This window comes from Antechinus flavipes, chromosome 2 (genome assembly GCF_016432865.1).
Source record: "Antechinus flavipes isolate AdamAnt ecotype Samford, QLD, Australia chromosome 2, AdamAnt_v2, whole genome shotgun sequence".
Classification (NCBI taxonomy): domain Eukaryota; kingdom Metazoa; phylum Chordata; class Mammalia; order Dasyuromorphia; family Dasyuridae; genus Antechinus; species Antechinus flavipes.
In genome coordinates, this window is record NC_067399.1 from 638,979,245 (window position 1) to 638,997,173 (window position 17,929).

Consider the following 17,929-nt stretch of genomic DNA (forward strand, 5'->3'; position numbering starts at 1 on the left):
CTACATTTTTGCACATGTGGGTCCTTTTCCCTTTTTCATGATCTTTTTGGGAAATAGGCCCAGCAGAGACATTGCTGGATCAAAAGGTATGCAGAGTTTTTATAGCCCTTTGGGCATAGTTCCATATTGCTCTCCAGAATGGTTGGATCATTTCACAATTCTACCAACAACGTATTAGTATCCCAGTTTTCCCATATCCTCTCCAACATTTATCATTATCTTTTCCTGTCATCTTAGCCAATGAGAGAAGTGTGCTACCTCAGAGTTGTCTTAATTTGCATTTCTCTAATCAGTAGTGATTTAGAGCATTTTTCATATGATTAGAAATGGTTTTAATTTCTTCATCTGAAAATTGTCTATTCCTATCCTTTGACCATTTATCAACTGAGGAATGACTTGTATTCTTATAAATTTGAGTCAATTCTCTCTATATATTTTAGAAATGAGGGCTTTATCAGAGTCCTTGGATATAAAATCACCCCCCTCCCCGTTTTCTGCTTCCCTTTTAATCTTGATGGCTGCATCGGTTTTGTTTGTACAAAAACCTTTCAATTTAATATAATTAAAAATATCCATTTTGAATTTCATAATGTTCTCTAGTTCTTCTTTGGCTATAAATTTCTTCCTTCTCCACAGATCTGAAAGACAGACTATCAAGGGATAGGAGAACAAGAGTTCTCCTAATTTGCTTATAGTATCATCTTTTATGTCTAAATCATGAATCCATTTCAATCTTATCTTGGTATAGGGTGTTAGGTATTGGTCAATACCTAATTTCTGCCATACTATTTTCCAATTTCCCCAGCAAATTTTGTCAAATAGTAAATTCTTATCCCAGAAGCTGGAATCATTGGATTTATCAAACACTAAATTACTATAGTCATTGAACACTGTATTTTGTGAACCTAACCTATTCCACTGATCTATTACTCTGTTTCTTATAGCCAGTATCAAATGGTTTTGATGACTGGTGCTTTATAATATAGTTTTAGGTATGGTATAGCTAGGCCACTTTGATTTGCATTTTTTCATTAATTCCCTTGAAATTCTTGATTTTTTTTTCCTCCAGATGTATTTTGTCATTATTTTCCCTAGCCCTATAAAGTAATTTCTTGGCACTTTGATTGGTATGGCACTGAATAAGTAGATTAATTTAAGTAGAATTGTTATTTTTATTATATGGTTTGGTCTACCCATGAGTACTTGATAGTCTTCCAATTGTTTATATCTAACTTTGTGTGAAAAGTGTTTCCAGGGAGATCTGAAATCTTTGTAATAGTGGGCACTAGTAGACAGAAATGCTAATCTTATAGTCAGGAATAGCTGATACTAGGTATATAGCGATGGGTAATTTACATTACTCAAGTCTCAGTTGCCTCATCTATAAAGTGAAGACAATAACCTATTGTATAGGGCTACTTGAGATTCAAATGAGAATATATATGAAGCACTTTGTGAATTTTATAGCATTACTATAATTGCCTCCTCTATGAATTGTATACACCAAAGTAATAACAGTAATGTATCCTTCCCAAGACAAAAAAATGCTAAATAGAGTCATAAAGGGTCAGACACAATTGAACAACAGCAAACAAATCCCAAGGAGGTCAAAGAAAAGTTCTATATGTAATAAAATACTTATAGCATCATTGTAGTAGTAAAAAAGGAAAAAAAAAACTAGAAATAGTGGACTCATTGATTGAGAGATGGCTAAACAAATTGGGATTTGTGAATATATTGGAATAATAAAAATTACTGTGTGATGAATAACAAAATGACAAATATAAAAAATTGAGAGAAACCCGAGAAAACAAACACACAATTGATGAAAGCAAAATAAGCAGAAGAAAAATAATGTATGTAATAACTACAATAATGTAAATGAAAAAAACATTTAAATATAGAAAGTGAACACTTCTTAATTACAATAAGCTTGAATGGGAAGAAAAGACACAATAGTGAATTTTGCAAGAAGAGAGTGAATAGGAGGTAGGAAACTATGTGTACTGTCAGACTCAGTTCAAATGTTGGTTAGTTCGGCTGAACTGATTTTCTTCTTTCATTTTTACTTCTTATTTGAAGAGATGGCTCTCTTGGCTGAAGAGGTATGTGTTGGGAGATAAATGTGACACAGGAAGAAAGGATGATTAAAAGGGGGGGGTATTTTTTAAAGAAGAAAAAAAGAAAGAAAGATTGTACCCAACACAATATTTTGTATATGGTTTGATGAAGACAAAATATAGCCATACTATTACACCCTTGAGTTTGTTTGTACCTCTTATTAATGTAGCCTAAGATTCTATTGACTCTTCTGACTGCCATAAGACACTGGATATATATTGATTTTACAATCCACTAAAACCTCCAGATCTTTTTTTCACACAAACTATTATCTCAGTGCATCTTCATTCTGTATTTGTGAAATTCACTTTTTTTGAGTCCTAGCATAAGACTTTATGTTTATCCCTATTAAATTTCACTGTAATAGATTCTGCATTTGTTCTATCAGGATCCTTTGTAGATTCCAACCCTGTCATCCAATGAATCTTCTCTTACCTAAAATTTGATAAGCGTGTCACCTATTTCCCAGTCACTGTTGAAAATGCTGAGTAGCACAGAGCTAAGGACTTAGCTTGTCATTGGCTTAGTCAATGGAAATAGTTATCATTATTAACGCTGGTCCCTTAATAACTACTTTTTTAGATCTGATCATTCAACCAGGTCTGAATTAGCATAATATTAGTAAATTAACATTTATTAAGTGCCTACTATGTGCCACTGCGTTAAGCATCAGAGTACAAAAAAAGAGGCAAAAAGCAGTCTCTACACTCAAGGAGCTTATACACCAGTGGGGAAAACAATATGAAAACAAATATACACAAAGTGATCTATATTCAGAATAAACAGGAAATAATTAATAGAGTAAAGGCACTGGAATTAAGGGGGTTGGGAAAGCTTTGAATAAATAAAACGGCCTTTTAGTTGGCACTTACAGGAAGCTAGGGAAGTTAATAAGGTAGAATTGGAGAGGGAAAGTGTTTCAGGCATATGGGACAGTCAGGGAAAACCATCTTACTCATAGAAGTAGCAAAATAGTTTATTAGATACTCTATGGTATCTCAGGAATTCTCCTGTCCTATTAATTTAGGAATCCTATCAAAGACAGACATGAGATCAATCTGGCATGACCTGGTCTTCAAATTATACTGACTAATGGTGTTCATTAGCTCCCTTACTATATGCCCTCAAACCATATGGATCTTAGCTAGAAGTGACCAGAAAATATCTAATCTAACCATTCATTTCACAAATAAAGAAACAGATCTGGAAAGGTTATGTAATGAGTCAATCAACAAAAAAGCATTTATTATGAACTTATTATATGTGGCAGGTACTGTGGTAAGTGTTGGGAATTAAAAAAAAAAAAAAGGTGAGTTCAAGAAGTTCACATTCTAATAAAAATAACTAGGTACATGCAAGATAAGAGCAGCTAGGTGGTATAGTGGCCAGAGCACCAAGTCTGAAATCAAGAAGATTTGTCTTCCTGAGTTTAATTCTGACCTCAGACACTTCCTAACTGTGTGACTCTGGATAAGTCATGTCATCCCTGTTTGCCTCAGCTCTTCATCTGTAAAATGAGCTGGAGAAGGAAATGGCAAAATACTCCAATATCTTTGCCAAGAAAACCCCAAATGACATCATAGAGGGTCAGACACAGGTGAAAATGATTGAACACATGCAGACACACAAATGAAAGGAGAGGTAGGTACTTGCAGCTAGGGAGACTAGGAAAGTCCAGGGGTTAGTCACAGTCAGTCAATCACAATATTAAGATTGGGGCCCAGGTTCTGACACTAAAATTAAATTCTTTCCACTACACCATTTTGTCTTTCCTTAATAAAACATTCTAGACAAAACAACTTTTAAAAGCCTGAATGATGTATACATACAATGACTGAGTTTGGTTCCAAAGGAAAGAAGGGAAAATGGAGATGCGAGTAATATGAGTGGGAAATGTCACATAGACTTAGTTAATTTGTTGGACAGTTTGGCTAAACTTCTTTTTGGTTTTTGATTCTTGGAGATAAATATTTATAAATGATGGCAATATAAAAAGAAAATATATCAATACAATTTTTTTTTCTTTTTCTTTCCTATTTTTTTTTTTTTTTTTTTTTTTTTGCTGAGGCAATTGGGGTTATGTGACTTACCTAGGGTCATCCAGCTAGGAAGTATTAAGTGTCTGAGGCCAGATTTGAACTCAGATTCTCCTGACTTCAGGGCTAGTGCTCTATCCACTATACCACTTAGCTGTCCCAATACAAGTTTTAAAATTAATAATATATGCTAAAAATTTTACAGGATTTAAAATCAAGTCCATGGACTTATACTATGAATGTTTTAACCTCTTTTTAAAAATTGGGCTTAACATTTATCTATATATAATCTTGTTCACCATGATTTTTGTGAGCATTTTAAAATATTTTATTGATGTTCTTTTCTTTCCTTCCTTTTCATGTCTCTTCTCTATCCTTCTCTTTCTTCTTTCTCTTTCTTCCTTCTTTCTCTTCCTTCCCTTCCCTTCTTTCTTCCTTTCTCACTATCCACTAACTCCTGCCAAATAGAAGCCTTCCTTGTAACAAACAAGTCAAGCAAAGTAAATCAACCCAATAGCCAGAACCAAAAGTGGATGTCTCATTTTATTTGTCTAGTTCTTCACTTCTGCCAAGACACCTCATTATTTTTTTCAAAAATCACAAGCACTGACCAATTTTCTTCTCAGTACTTTGGGATACTCTTTACTTGAAGTTGGTGAACTGAACTTATGAAGGTCAGATGGGCAGAATGTTAGGCCATGAAATTCTATTTGTTCTTTGAATTCTTTGAAATCAGCCCTCCCAAAATTTCAAGTGTGTGTCAAATAATATACCTGGCTTTCTTTTCTTAACAAGTCTTTAAGAAAAAAACTCTGTTTCTTCCAATCAATTTACTCTTTATTACACCATCAATCGTTGGAGTCAGAGAATTTAAGTTAATATCCACCTCTATTACTTATTACCTTGTTTGACCCTATGTATGTCAGCTGGGATTCATTATCCTAATCTGTTAAACGGGGAGTGGGGAGGTAATAGACTAGATGATATCTATAATTCCTATGGTTCTGAATCTATAATGATATAACCTCATGATTGTGAGTCTAGAATTCCTAATCATCACATTGTTTCCTATGTGTCTTAAATCAAAAATGAATCAATTACTCAACTTTTAGCTGAGAGAAACTACAGCATATGTCAGAATAACTAAAGTCTCCCATCTTAAAGATCAAATCCTCGTGACAAGTCTGTGATCTGTGTGGGGAATAGATAAGGTGAAGAACTTACAGGAATGTATGAATTCTTTTTCTGTATTTTATTATTTCTGTATCTCCCCTATGACCTGTATATGTGCAGGCTCATATCTACTTGAGCCTTGGCCAGCTAGAAACATATTTACTTAACCTGAACTGATGACATTTATTGGTATTTGACATTTATCAATATTTAGTCTATTAGCTGGACCACTGTCTGCTTGATTAAGCCTGAAGGCCTGACTTTGTTTCCCAGAAATCAGGAGATTTCAGGGAAACAGAAACCTTCCATTCCAATCTCCCCAACTAGCAACAACCAATTAGATGCCTCCCCCTCCCCTTCTCAATGCCCTCTTACTTGTGATGTAATTTCTTGTATAAAAGCTATGTATCTTTACTACTTCTTTAGCCCTCCTACCGCGAGCTTATCTTGTGATGGGACGGCTCATCCTCCAGAGGTTTTTCAATAAACAACTTTTCTGCCTTTTACTGAGGGATCTCTGAGTAGTCATTTTGGGTAAGGGTCTTCTACATCCCTCACAGTTGGGGGCTCGTCCGGGATGGGGTCTTTGGGGGAGATGGCTATGTGCACCCCAAACAGGGACAGGCGCCCACGGAGTAGTTTTCTCCATGGTCTCTGGCTCTGGGTGAGCAGCCTCCTTCCCCTCTTAGACAACAACCCGAAGCAGGGATACTCAGTGGAACGCAGAATTGAAGATTGAAAGAAGTAGAGTCCTGATGGCCGGCATTTGCAGCCTGAAAAGAAACATATGTTCTCGAGGTAAAGCTCTTGGGAAGTCTGGGGGTTTATTGGCTGGATCGAGGGAGACCCTGAGGGATTAGCCCTCTTAAATTTATTTTTGGTGTGGATGGACTGCTGTTAACCCCAATGATAAAGGACTTTTCCTAAGGAAGCTCTCGGGTGGCTGTGGGGGCGTGAGGGTAACATAGGGCCTCCGCCAACACCTGGATCGGGTCCAGGGTGGTATAGAAGCAGTCCAAAAATTTGTATCAGGACGTTAGCTAGGAAATTCAAGACTGGAATGAACTTCCAGATATACAAGGGAAGAAAACTGGGAGGATATATATCCCAGGATTATTTGGGTATATCAGACTTAAATCTGTATGTAAAAGGTGAAAATAGAGTTTTGTGAATGTCTGTGTGTATGTCTGCTTTGCATTGCCTTTGTTCTGTGTTAAAAGTTAGAAAGCTCATAAGAGATAAGAATTCAGCTCTGTGTTACAGGCTTAGAAAAATATCAGGCTGAATTGTGGGAACTGGAATTCATTCAGAGTAGTAATTCTTTCAGAGTGGCTCAGAATGTATTGGTCTTAGAATTTGGGAACTAGTTTTGGGCTTCTCAAGAAAAGAAAATCATTTTTCTCTTTCTCTCCCTCTGTCTCTGGCAGTGGCTTTGCAGGAAGGGGGAGAGAAGGGGAAAAAGTAAAAACATAGATTGAAAGTTTGGAAAGTTTTGAGAAAAATAGAAGAACAGTGGCTATCGCTCCTGTAAACAAGGAGCCTGTTATCAGGACTCAGCCAGAGAAAAGAATTCTCAAGGTAAAGCAAGGATTGGTGCTTAACTCTTTCCTGGTTACTAAAGAAAAAACATGGGAATAAAGTATATAGGTAAATTTTAGGAAATTTCACAAACTGAAGTAAAATAACTTTAAATTGGTGTGTATGTTAAGATTGGAAAATTTAAGATTGGAAATAAGAAACTGCAGATATTGGAAGGGAGGAATAAATATAGAGTAAGAGAGGTAAATAGTTGAACACAGGGACGTTCTGACCTGTTGGACCTGTGGGAAAACTAGGCATACTTCTAAAGAAAAAAATTTGCAGGAAAAGAAAGAAAAATCATTATTAGTAAATTTGCCTTCATGGAATTAGAGAACAGAAAGTTTAAGAAGACTAAACTGGGTAATTGTTTGCAATATTTGATTAAGAGTTTTGGGAATTTACTATATTTTAAAGAGGTACTATAATTTTGAAATTGGAATAAAATTAAAATTGGGGGAAATAATTTACTGTTGCCTTACACATGTTAGATTTATTCTGAGTATAAAATCTTAAGAATTTTTCGAATATTGTGGCCTTTACAACTGAAGAGAAAAACTTTTCTTTTTTTTTATTATTTGGTTGGACTTCAAATTGAAATATAGGTTATTAAATAAAATGCCAATAGCTTACCTTAGCGGGGCTTGTGTTTGTATCTCCCTACTTAAATGGTATGTTGCTTTTTAAAAGTATTGAGTAATTTGTAAACTATATTATAAGTTTTATGAAATTTGATTCAAAATTAATTGTGAATCTTGAAGTTTAAAGTTTTAAAAAAAGATGATTTAAAGACAAGGGAAAAGAGATTGATTTACAAAAGCAATTAAATAGTTTAAATAGAGTTAAAAAAAATTAAATCCTTCTAATCGGAAGGATTTTTGGTTTAGGAGTGTTTAAAGTATGTAATAAATTTTGAGCAAGTAAGCTTTGGGAAGAGAGAGAGACAGAGAGATGGGATAGGAGAATGAAGGTAATTTAAGAAGGATTGATTAGTAGAAACAAATGATTTCAAGAAGTCGTCAGTGGGAAAAAGAAGGAACTGGTTGGAAAGGGTAGTCACAGAGAGATGGCTGTGAAAAGGGATGTGTTTTTGTGGGAGGAGAGAAAGCGAGCAGCAGGGGAAAGCAGCAGCCACTTGGTTCCTTTGGCTGAAGAAAACAAATGGTTATTTAAAGAGACAAATTGCTCTTACAAGATGTTAACTGATTGAATATTTGTTTCTTTAGATACATAATGGTTATGAATATTAAAGAATGTGATCAGAAATGTGGTATATAGTTTGAAAGGGTAATTTCAAAAAGTTTAATTGATGTTCTCAAGAACTTTTCAGATTCTTTTTATGTGAAAATAGGAAGTTTTAATTAACTGTATTGATGCCAATTATTTGAAATGGGACTTCAAGGATAATAGTTTTTGCCTTCTTCCTTTTGAAAATGTTTTTGTTGTGAACCATATGTAGTTTGGGATTTTTCTGTATATTCGGTATTTTAAAAGCAAAATGATTGGTATATTAAATTTATTCAAGATGCAACATCTACTTGGGTATATAAGAATTGTGTGAATTTTCTGGGATAAATTTCTTACTGCTATTGATATAAGGTCATGGTAAATAACTGGGATTTATTTGAAACTTTGGAGACGAAATTCTTTGGGCTTGTAATTAATGCTATTTGGAAGTTTTAAAGCTCCACTCTTCAATGTGCTGAAGATTGAGTTTTAACTGCTTATATGATGTTATAGTTATGTTCTTGCATTTTTTCCTCCTGTGACTGATTTCTATGATCAGAACAATAGTTAATAAGAACTGTTAATGTAATTCAAATATGTCATACCTTGCTGTTTCCAATCTGGTTATATGTAATCATTATATCCTAAATACTTAGGCAAATAAGTATTTAGCCTGGTCATCTGTCTGTTACTGAATATTTGTGTTTTATTTTTTAAATGTTTTTTTTTTTTTAATGATAAGAGGACAATTTACAATGGTCTGTGAAACCTAACTGCTATTTATTGGAACTATAGCCGTCTGCCTGTCCTGTGAAGCAAGCTTATTCCTTCACATAGGAAGTGCTGGCCAATCTATACTGGCTTCCCCACATGTTGTTGCAGGTCCAGACTGTTCTAACTTTGTTAGATTTAGTTTTTTGTTGTTCTAGATTTTGGTCAAATTACAGATTATTGAATCTCTTCTGAGACATGGATCAGCCCATCTGAAGCTTAGATTGACACCACATCCACACCCCTGAGTGGATTGAGCACCTTCGCCCATTTCTCAGCCTGAAGCAGCTAAGATCAAGACCATCGCCAGTGCTCCTGATGTAATTTGGACTGATATGGGGGAAGTGGGAAAGTGGTTGATGAATTATTGTTAAAATTGCAACTCTATTACTAGAGTTAGAAAAAAAATGCAAACATTACTGTGTGTTTAAGATTTGGGATGGAAATTATTAAAAATAGTAACTATTGCTGTTAAGGAAGTTATAATATGTTTATAATATCTATGTTCACTTCAGAATATGTAATTGTTTAAGGTATTTGATTTGATTTGATTTGATTGATTTTAGGAAACTCCTCCTGTACTAGACTGTTATGTATGTAGGAACTTTAATTCACTCTTGGGATTTATATGTGGATGGTTATTTGACTATTTATTATTATTATTATTATTTTGGATGATTCCTTTCCATGAGGAAAAAAAAGGAGAGGAAGAGATAGGGAACTAGGGAAACTGGTGGCTTTTTCTCAAAATATCTAAAAGAGTGGGAACCCTTAGTTTTCTTTCACTTTTGCCTTATGTACTTCTGCCCCACCCCCTAGACCACCAGTTCAGATTGAATTGGAAGTCCTTAAACAATCCTTTTTGTTTTTACTATGTTTTAGCTTTGAAACCCCTTATTCTGTGGAATTGCCCTGGCAGACTCAGTTTTGGGAACTATTCTGTTTTAAAGAAATCTCTAAGATAAAGACAATTGTCTTGGGACTGGCAATCTCCAGCCCTGTAACTTCAGTTTCTTAACTGGTACCTCAGCATTTTTAATAATATTGCCCTTTTGAGATCAAGCCTCTAAAGTTTGGGGTTTGCCTGCCTTCATGTTCTAACTGTGCATGCTCTGATAGCTCTGCTCAGAAATCTGTATTCTAGTAGCAGCCCTGTCTGTCCCCTTGGGTGGGGACAGGTGGAGCTACTCTAAGCCTCACCCTTCTCCCCTAGAGTGGGTTGCCCCACTGAATGGGCAGCATGACTGTCTTGAGCCCTGCTACTCCCTATATAAGCAGAAGCTGAGTTAAGTGCACAACTGACTGCAGACCACCTAACACAGTGAACTGTCCATCTCAAACTGGATTCTCTGGCTGAGATGAGGGCCTTTGTACTGCTGATAACTCTGGGGTTGTCAGGAAGAGACTTGCCCTTGCTATGAGTCCTTGCATTTTCTAGTTTCATTTTGATTTATTTGCCTCATATTGGGTTGGTAAAAATTATGGTGCTGAGACCTCCCAGGTATCTTGGGGAGGTAATTCAATAATTCAAATATTCAGAAGAAGAGTGTGTAATGTTGTGCTTCAGTTTCCCTAGTTGTCATCTTTATTTATCTTTGTATTTTTATGTTTGCCAAATGCCAATCTGTTCTGTGATAACTGTTTCTAAGATAGTTGGTGGAAGCAATTTTTATGGTATGAACTTATTGCAATCAATGGTATTATCCTGTTGCTGCTATGTCTATCCTGTATAATTACATTATTAACCAGAATAGTTCAGTGGTCCCTATCAAAATATTGCATACAGAAAATGCTATTAAAATGATGATTCTTCAGAGAAAAGACTGGAATGTATTAAAGAGGGATGATCTTGATTGTGAACTTGATAAACAATGTATAGATATAGTAACTGATTTTGAAAAGTGTGTAAGTTCTTCATAGAAATATGATAAAAATCATTTACATGTTAGAAGGGGGGAGCTGTGGGGAATAGATAAGGTGAAGAACTTACAGGAATGTATGAATTCTTTTTCTGTATTTTATTATTTCTGTGTCTCCCCTATGACCTGTATATGTGCAGGCTCATATCTACTTGAGCCTTGGCCAGCTAGAAACATATTTACTTAACCTGAACTGATGACATTTATTGGTATTTGACATTTATCAATATTTAGTCTATTAGCTGGACCACTGTCTGCTTGATTAAGCCTGAAGGCCTGACTTTGTTTCCCAGAAATCAGGAGATTTCAGGGAAACAGAAACCTTCCATTCCAATCTCCCCAACTAGCAACAACCAATTAGATGCCTCCCCCTCCCCTTCTCAATGCTCTCTTACTTGTGATGTAATTTCTTGTATAAAAGCTATGTATCTTTACTACTTCTTTAGCCCTCCTACCGCGAGCTTATCTTGTGATGGGATGGCTCATCCTCCGGAGGTTTTTCAATAAACAACTTTTCTGCCTTCTACTGAGGGATCTCTGAGTAGTCATTTTGGGTAAGGGTCTTCTACATCCCTCACATCTGTTTCATCAGATCCATATTTATTTCTTCCTTCTGACCCAGTGGTCTGCAGTATATAATCACCAAAAAATTGGCTTCTGATCTTCCTCCATTTATTTTTACTGACATGGTCTTTATCTTTCTCCCCTCTAATTCTTAGATTTCCTCAAATTAATGTATTTTCTTATTTATACAATGCTAATCCACCACTTCTTTTAATCTATTCTGTGCTACTTGAATTATATATTTTGTAGCCATAGTACATTCAAGAATCCCATCTGAGTCTCAGTGATATCTATAAAGCTAAATGTGTCTCTTTGCATTAAAATCTACGAGAAGTGGAGAGGTATAGGATTGAAAACCTAATTCAAGTCTTACTTCTGAAACATCATGATTAGAGAATTATGGACAATTCACTTTACCTTTCCACAACCCTAAGAAACTTTTTAGGACTATAAGTTGCAGATGAGGTGCTGAACTTGAGTTAGTGAAGAATATTTCCACATTGGGCATTCCCTACCCTGATAAAAATCACAAATCTAGAATGGAAATATGTGTGTGTGTGTGTGTGTGTGTGTGTGTGTATTCTTTAAATTATATATTAATTAAATTTAAATTATTTATATTTAAATTAAATTATTAAAGTATTTATATACTTTAACATGTTTAACATGTATGAGACTGCCTGCCATCTAGGGGAGGGGATGGAGGGAGGGAAGGGAAAAGTTGGAACAGAAGTGAGTGCAAGGGACAATGTTCCAAAAACTACCCATGTATATGTTCTGTGAATAAAAAACTACAATAAAAAAGATACACTACTCTAATTGAGGAAAAAGAATGCACAAACGATAAAAAATTATTTATCTACATCTTGTATATATATATATATATATACACACATATATATACACACACACATATATATACATACATATATGCATTTATCTAGATATGGCTATCTCTATTTACATGCTTATATACATACACACACACACACCTATCTGAGGCTTAGGGGTTTCATTGCTGGCTCCCTTCTTGGAAAATGTCTTCTGTTAATTACTGGTCTTTATTAATATCTTTCTTTCTTTGCTGTTCCTACTCTATTCTTTGTTTTCTGGCTTAGCATATTATACAAAGTTTTCTCCTTCCCTTTCTATTGTCAGTTAAAGTCCATTTGGTCAGATTCATGGCATTCCAAACATCCGTGCTTTTACCATCCCTTGTCAGGTGTGCTTCATCCCTGGCCAAGAGCCTGTCATTCCTCCATATTGTCACAGCCAAAAAATCCAAATCCCATCCTCACAGAACAAATTCTTAATGAACTATTTCCTTCCTAAATCCTTATTTGTCTTCCTTAGTCCTAAGTTTCATATGGCAGCCAGTCAACAAGCATTTATTAAATATGTCCTATATGCCAGGCACTGTACTGAGTGCCATATGAGAATAATAATAAAAGTAGCCATGCTTAAAAAAATTCTTTCTTTGAATTACTTCTTCCATTCTTTCAAGAAACTCCTCAGCCTCCCCGATGACCAGGAAGATAAAGTCATTCTTCCAAACCTTTTACTTTTGGCTCTAATAATGGGATGAACTTGTACTTTGCCCATACACATTTTCCCCTGGCCCTGGAAGAAACCCAAATCCAGCACAGTCTCTGCATGTCTCTGAAAAAAATTCCTCTCATCTTCCATAATTGCAAGAAACAAAATCCTTAGTCTTGTTTTTTAGGCTGTTTGGTTGTGTTTCATTCTTGTAGCTAACTCATGGCTAACTGCCATAGCAAACTGTCTGCTTCCCATGCCAATTTGATATTGGGGCCCCTAGACAAGACGTTATTTATATATAGCAGGCCTTTTTCCCCCAGAGCAGATGCATGCTTGCTCAGCTGTCTTTGGTCCCTGTTAATAGATTTCTGCCAAAGTCCTAATACAAACAGAAGTTTTGAAATGGACCTAAGTGGAAATGAAAGTTATGGCCCCTTCTCACCTTTTCCTTCCTCTTCTTTTTACTCCTTCTCACTGATCAGATTTCCCACAACTGCTCCCTCTTGTAGCTTCTGTATTTCAATGTTCTTAACTCTCATACCCATTATAATCATCCATAATTAGAAGATCAGCCTTTGACAAATCTAAAACTACTTTTAAAGTTCCCACTATGGGGTCAAATTCCTGAACGATACCAGCTCAACCTATGAAAAATCTGAGGAGAAATGATAGTATCCAGATGTTCTTTTCCAGGATAAACATCCTCAACTCTTTGAACCAATACTTCAATCAATTAAATACATTTATCAGGCACCTGCTGCACACAAAATAGGGAACTAGGCATTGGAAAAGAGGCAAAGTCATTACTGTGGCTCATAAAAATTGCCAGGAGTAAAGAATACTGTTCCTTAAGTAAGGTCACAGAGAGATTGATCCATTATCCAAGGCCACACAGCATAACAATGTCATCGCTTAGGAATTAGACAAAGTATCTTGATTACCAGTTCAGCATTCTGAGGATCAGACGGGATTTTCCTTCATTTGGTTTTACTTTCTTACTCATTCTTGCTTCCAGTCATCCCTGTTGCTAAATTATCCTTAGCATCTATTAGGTTGCCATTTGTCATTTTCCTGGAGCCCATGCAATGAATTAAGGAAAAAAGAAAGGGCTTAAGTGTTCCTTCTGCCCATCAAGTGGGTCCTTACTGAGCTTCAAACAGGCTTTCCTTCCCCCAAAAGGAGAGCATCTATCCCCAAAGAAGGTACCTAATGTTCCTTCTCACAGCCAAGGCACCTGATGGATTAGACAGGACAGCATGAACTGTCTTGATGAGTTAATCAAAGCAAAATGAAAGATGAAAACTCCTTGATCAACAGATGTGGAGAGCTGCAGCAGCAGTGACATTCAGGTTAAAAGAAATCTCAACCCATCAACATTTTCACCGGCCCTAATGTTATCGGCATGGATTTAAACACTCAAGGATTGGATTACAGCAGCAGCTTTCTAGTTCATCCCTTTTTGTGCAGGCAGAATTCAGTTTCAGGAGAAGATTGATAAGCTGGAGAACATTCCAAAGAATGGTGAGGGAAGACCAAACCAAAGCATAGGGGCCCTGATTGAAGGAACTAGGAGATATGCAGAAGAGCAGAGTTAGAGATGGTCTTCGTGTATAATGTGGCCAGCCATGCATAATGGCTGATACCTGGAAGAGATTAGATTTGTTTTCTTGTCCCCAAGGGATTAGATATTATAATATCTATATTATATTATAATCTTCTGTTGGGATAAGTAGGAGGAAACGCTTCCTAACAATTAGAGCTATTCCAAAATGGAATTGGAGGGTGGGTGGGAGTAATGAGTCCCACATCTAGGGAAGTCTTCAATCAGCAACAATATGAAAAATGAAATAAATGAAAAAAGTATTTATTAACTTCTTACTATGTGCAGAGTACATTAAAAGAGCTCAGTATGCAAAAATAAAATGCATGATAGTTCCTGCTCTGAAGAAGTTTAACTGGGAGAAAGAGCACATTGAAGAAAGTGAAAATGTCAAGCATTTGGCAAAGGCCTAGAATTTCTAATGGTGCAAAGGCAAGGCACAAAGCAAGGCCCAGGGGTCCTCAGGTTACATCCTGAGCTCAGATGATTGTCCCTGGAAATCTGGCAGGTATGGAAGCAAGGCAGATGGTAAGGCTTAGAGGAACCTAGGAGACTTGGTCCTTCATTCCGCTGGAAGGAATAAGGTTAAAGACTCCCATCTCATCAAAGCCTTGTGAGCTGTCAAGCAGCTGGAGTAGGGTCTGGGTGGCCCAACGTCAGGGGAAAGGACAAAGGGAAGGCAGAGAAGAAAAGTGCCCCTGGGGAAAGAGAATCTTCTCACTGCCCAGCCATGGTAAGCCACACCTACGGTCATTAAGGAGGCTGCAGATTGGATTTCCTTCTTGACCTATTCATTTGAGATCTTTTCCAATAGGATTCTAAGGTACTGGGATCTAAGCTAATCTTTAGTTTAAGAACTGCTATGAAATTCTGCTTTAAATCTAACCTAAATCCTCATGCTTCACTTAATTCCATTTTAGAAGTTCCTCAGTGTAATAGAAAACATTTAATCATCAAACTCAGTATTGGCAAAACACTCTTTGGTCTTCATGACTCTTAATTAATTCTACTTCCACTTATTCTTCCTTTTAGACTAAACAGTCAGGTGATGAGTGACTCTTACCAGCCTGTCAGACTCTTTATCCTCGAATCAGGCTCTATTTTTTGCTCTAGATAAAGGTCACTCTTTTGAGTCATGTGTTCAAGTTGCAGGATCTTTTTTCTCCCACCATAACATGACTAGGTATTAAGGCAGACAGATTTTTCTTCCCAGACATGTAGCCATTTGTCCATTCTCATTCTTATTCTGAGGGAATCACATTTATAGTTCACCAGAGCCTTTCTGAAGTCTGAACATCTTTTTAGAACTGCTCTCTTCCTGGAAACATAGAATTTTGGAGCTGGAAGGATCTTGAATGCCATTTTGTCCAACCTTTTGAAGAACAAGAACTCCATCTAGAACACCTCTCCCTAAGGGTCAGCCAGGAAGACCTCTAGCAAGAAGGGCACTACTATGTCCAGGAATGACCCATTCCATTTTTAATATTTCCTAATGTTATAACTTTTTTTCTTACATTAAACAGAATGAGCCCAGGAAATATAATTACTAAACTGAATGAGCCACTCTCTAGTGAACCATCTATCATCCTGTGAATCACATTAAACAACAGTAGTCTTGGAACTGACACTCTCCTCTCTCTGCATCCACCAGATTGTATAAAAATTCAACCAATCCTCTACTCACTTCTTCAATGACTGGGTGAGTCTGGCTGGGAGGCCCCATGAAATACAAAAAGTCCACTATGTATTGTAATTTGATAGAGATACTGAGATTTTCGTTGGCTAAAATGCAGCATCAAAAACTCAGTCTTTGCTGCTAACACATGTGCATAATAAAAGCAGAAATTTGGATAATGGTTGGAGAACACTCACCTGGTCTCCCTCAGTCCTAACCCAAATTCCAAAGACTGAGGATATAAAAAAGTAGCTAACCATGAGTCAGATAGTCAGATGTAACAACAACAGCAACAAATCTTTGATCTCTAGCCCTGACACAGGAGTAAAAAAAGGCAAAAAAAAAATCTACTTTTAGCTCAGAAAGAATTCTGTCTGATTTTTGTTATCTGGGTATGATAGTTATGATTAAAGAGCTCTCAGTCTGCTTTCATCATGCAACAACTCTAGCCACTGTACCTTAGCAAAATAAAACCGAGGTGGCTAGAATGGTGCTGAAGAAATTAGACCAGAATACACTAGCAAGGAGCAATTCCCAGCAGAGATATGCTGGCAAAGACAAGTGCCCATAAAAGATCAAGCCTACTGAGACCGTGCTGTGATATCAGGCCCCTTGGGTAAGATTCCTATGCATACAAATTTTCCTTACTAATGGAGTATATGTTTGTGAAATAGAGAGCATTTATGAGGGGAATGTTCTACTACAAATTTTATTATGCTATTTCCTTAAGCACCTTTGCTTTTGACTAATTGCCAGCAAGAGTGAAAACACTAATAGGGGCTTATGCTTTGAGTTAATGCAGACCCCTTACAGAATACTTAGAACTTAAAATAGTCCTTGGGGGAATGTTATGTATGACAGTGAGGTGCCACAAGGGCTACGATCTTTACTTTGTTCTAACCCTGGACCCATCAAATTTGTCCTAATAACCAAAAGATTGGAGAGAGATTCTTATTCTAGAGGCTAAGGAAGCAATGGCAGAACAAGACTGCTCCATAAAAGCATTTAAAACCAATAAAACAAGCGGTCCTAGGTAGAAAGGAGGAGTGGGAAGCGGTACAGGAGGAAAGGGAGCTCTAGGCAGACTTCCAGGTGATGCTCTGGGTTCTCTGAGCTGACATGCTGTCTGTACAGCTCTGGATTTCCAAAGAATATGTATGCCCCATCACGTAGCACTCGTCTCTGGGTAAACAAGGGGGAAAAAAAACCCACAGCTAATCAGGCTGCAGGTGGCGACTGGAGACAGGAATCATTTGACACCCTCCTCCTCCTCTGCCATCTCCACCAAAAGTGGCCTTCAGGTGAGGATGTCAGATTAGCCGAGTCTTACAGGAAAATCAGGAAGAGGGTAAGAGCAAGGGAAGCGGGGAGGGTGGCGGCAATGAGGAATTAAGTAAAGAAAAATGGCAGGAGAAACAGGGAGACGCAGCAGCATGCTTTCTGCAGAAGGCTTGGCCCATGAATCGAGAGGTGACAAGTCTCTCATCTCGGATGCCAAAAGCCAGGGGCTCAATGCTGCAGCAGGTACTACATCCACACCTGCCAGCCCTTGGAAAAAAGCTATAAAGCATCACAGGAGGGCTGGGGAATGTTAAATGCTGCGAGCTGGAGACGGTTCAGCCTTGGAGAGCGGCAGGAGCAAATGTCCGGTTTGTAAGAGGCCCGTTCCCGGGAAGCCTTCCTCCCATCCCCAGATATCCGGAGGGGTGGGAGTAGGTGGAGGGAA

The 17,929-nt window shown here is 37.0% G+C and overlaps 1 protein-coding gene and 1 long non-coding RNA gene across 2 annotated transcripts in view; one reads left to right on the forward strand and one right to left on the reverse strand.

Moving 5' to 3' along the window:
• Nucleotides 1-17,929, reverse strand: part of SLC29A3 (solute carrier family 29 member 3) — a 78,212-nt gene that overhangs the window by 46,785 nt on the left and 13,498 nt on the right. The gene's annotated exons all lie outside the window — the stretch shown is intronic.
• Nucleotides 1,948-10,895, forward strand: LOC127551954 (uncharacterized). Its single transcript, XR_007951213.1, has 2 exons — nucleotides 1,948-6,128; nucleotides 9,065-10,895. It is a non-coding gene; the product is annotated as an uncharacterized LOC127551954 (long non-coding RNA).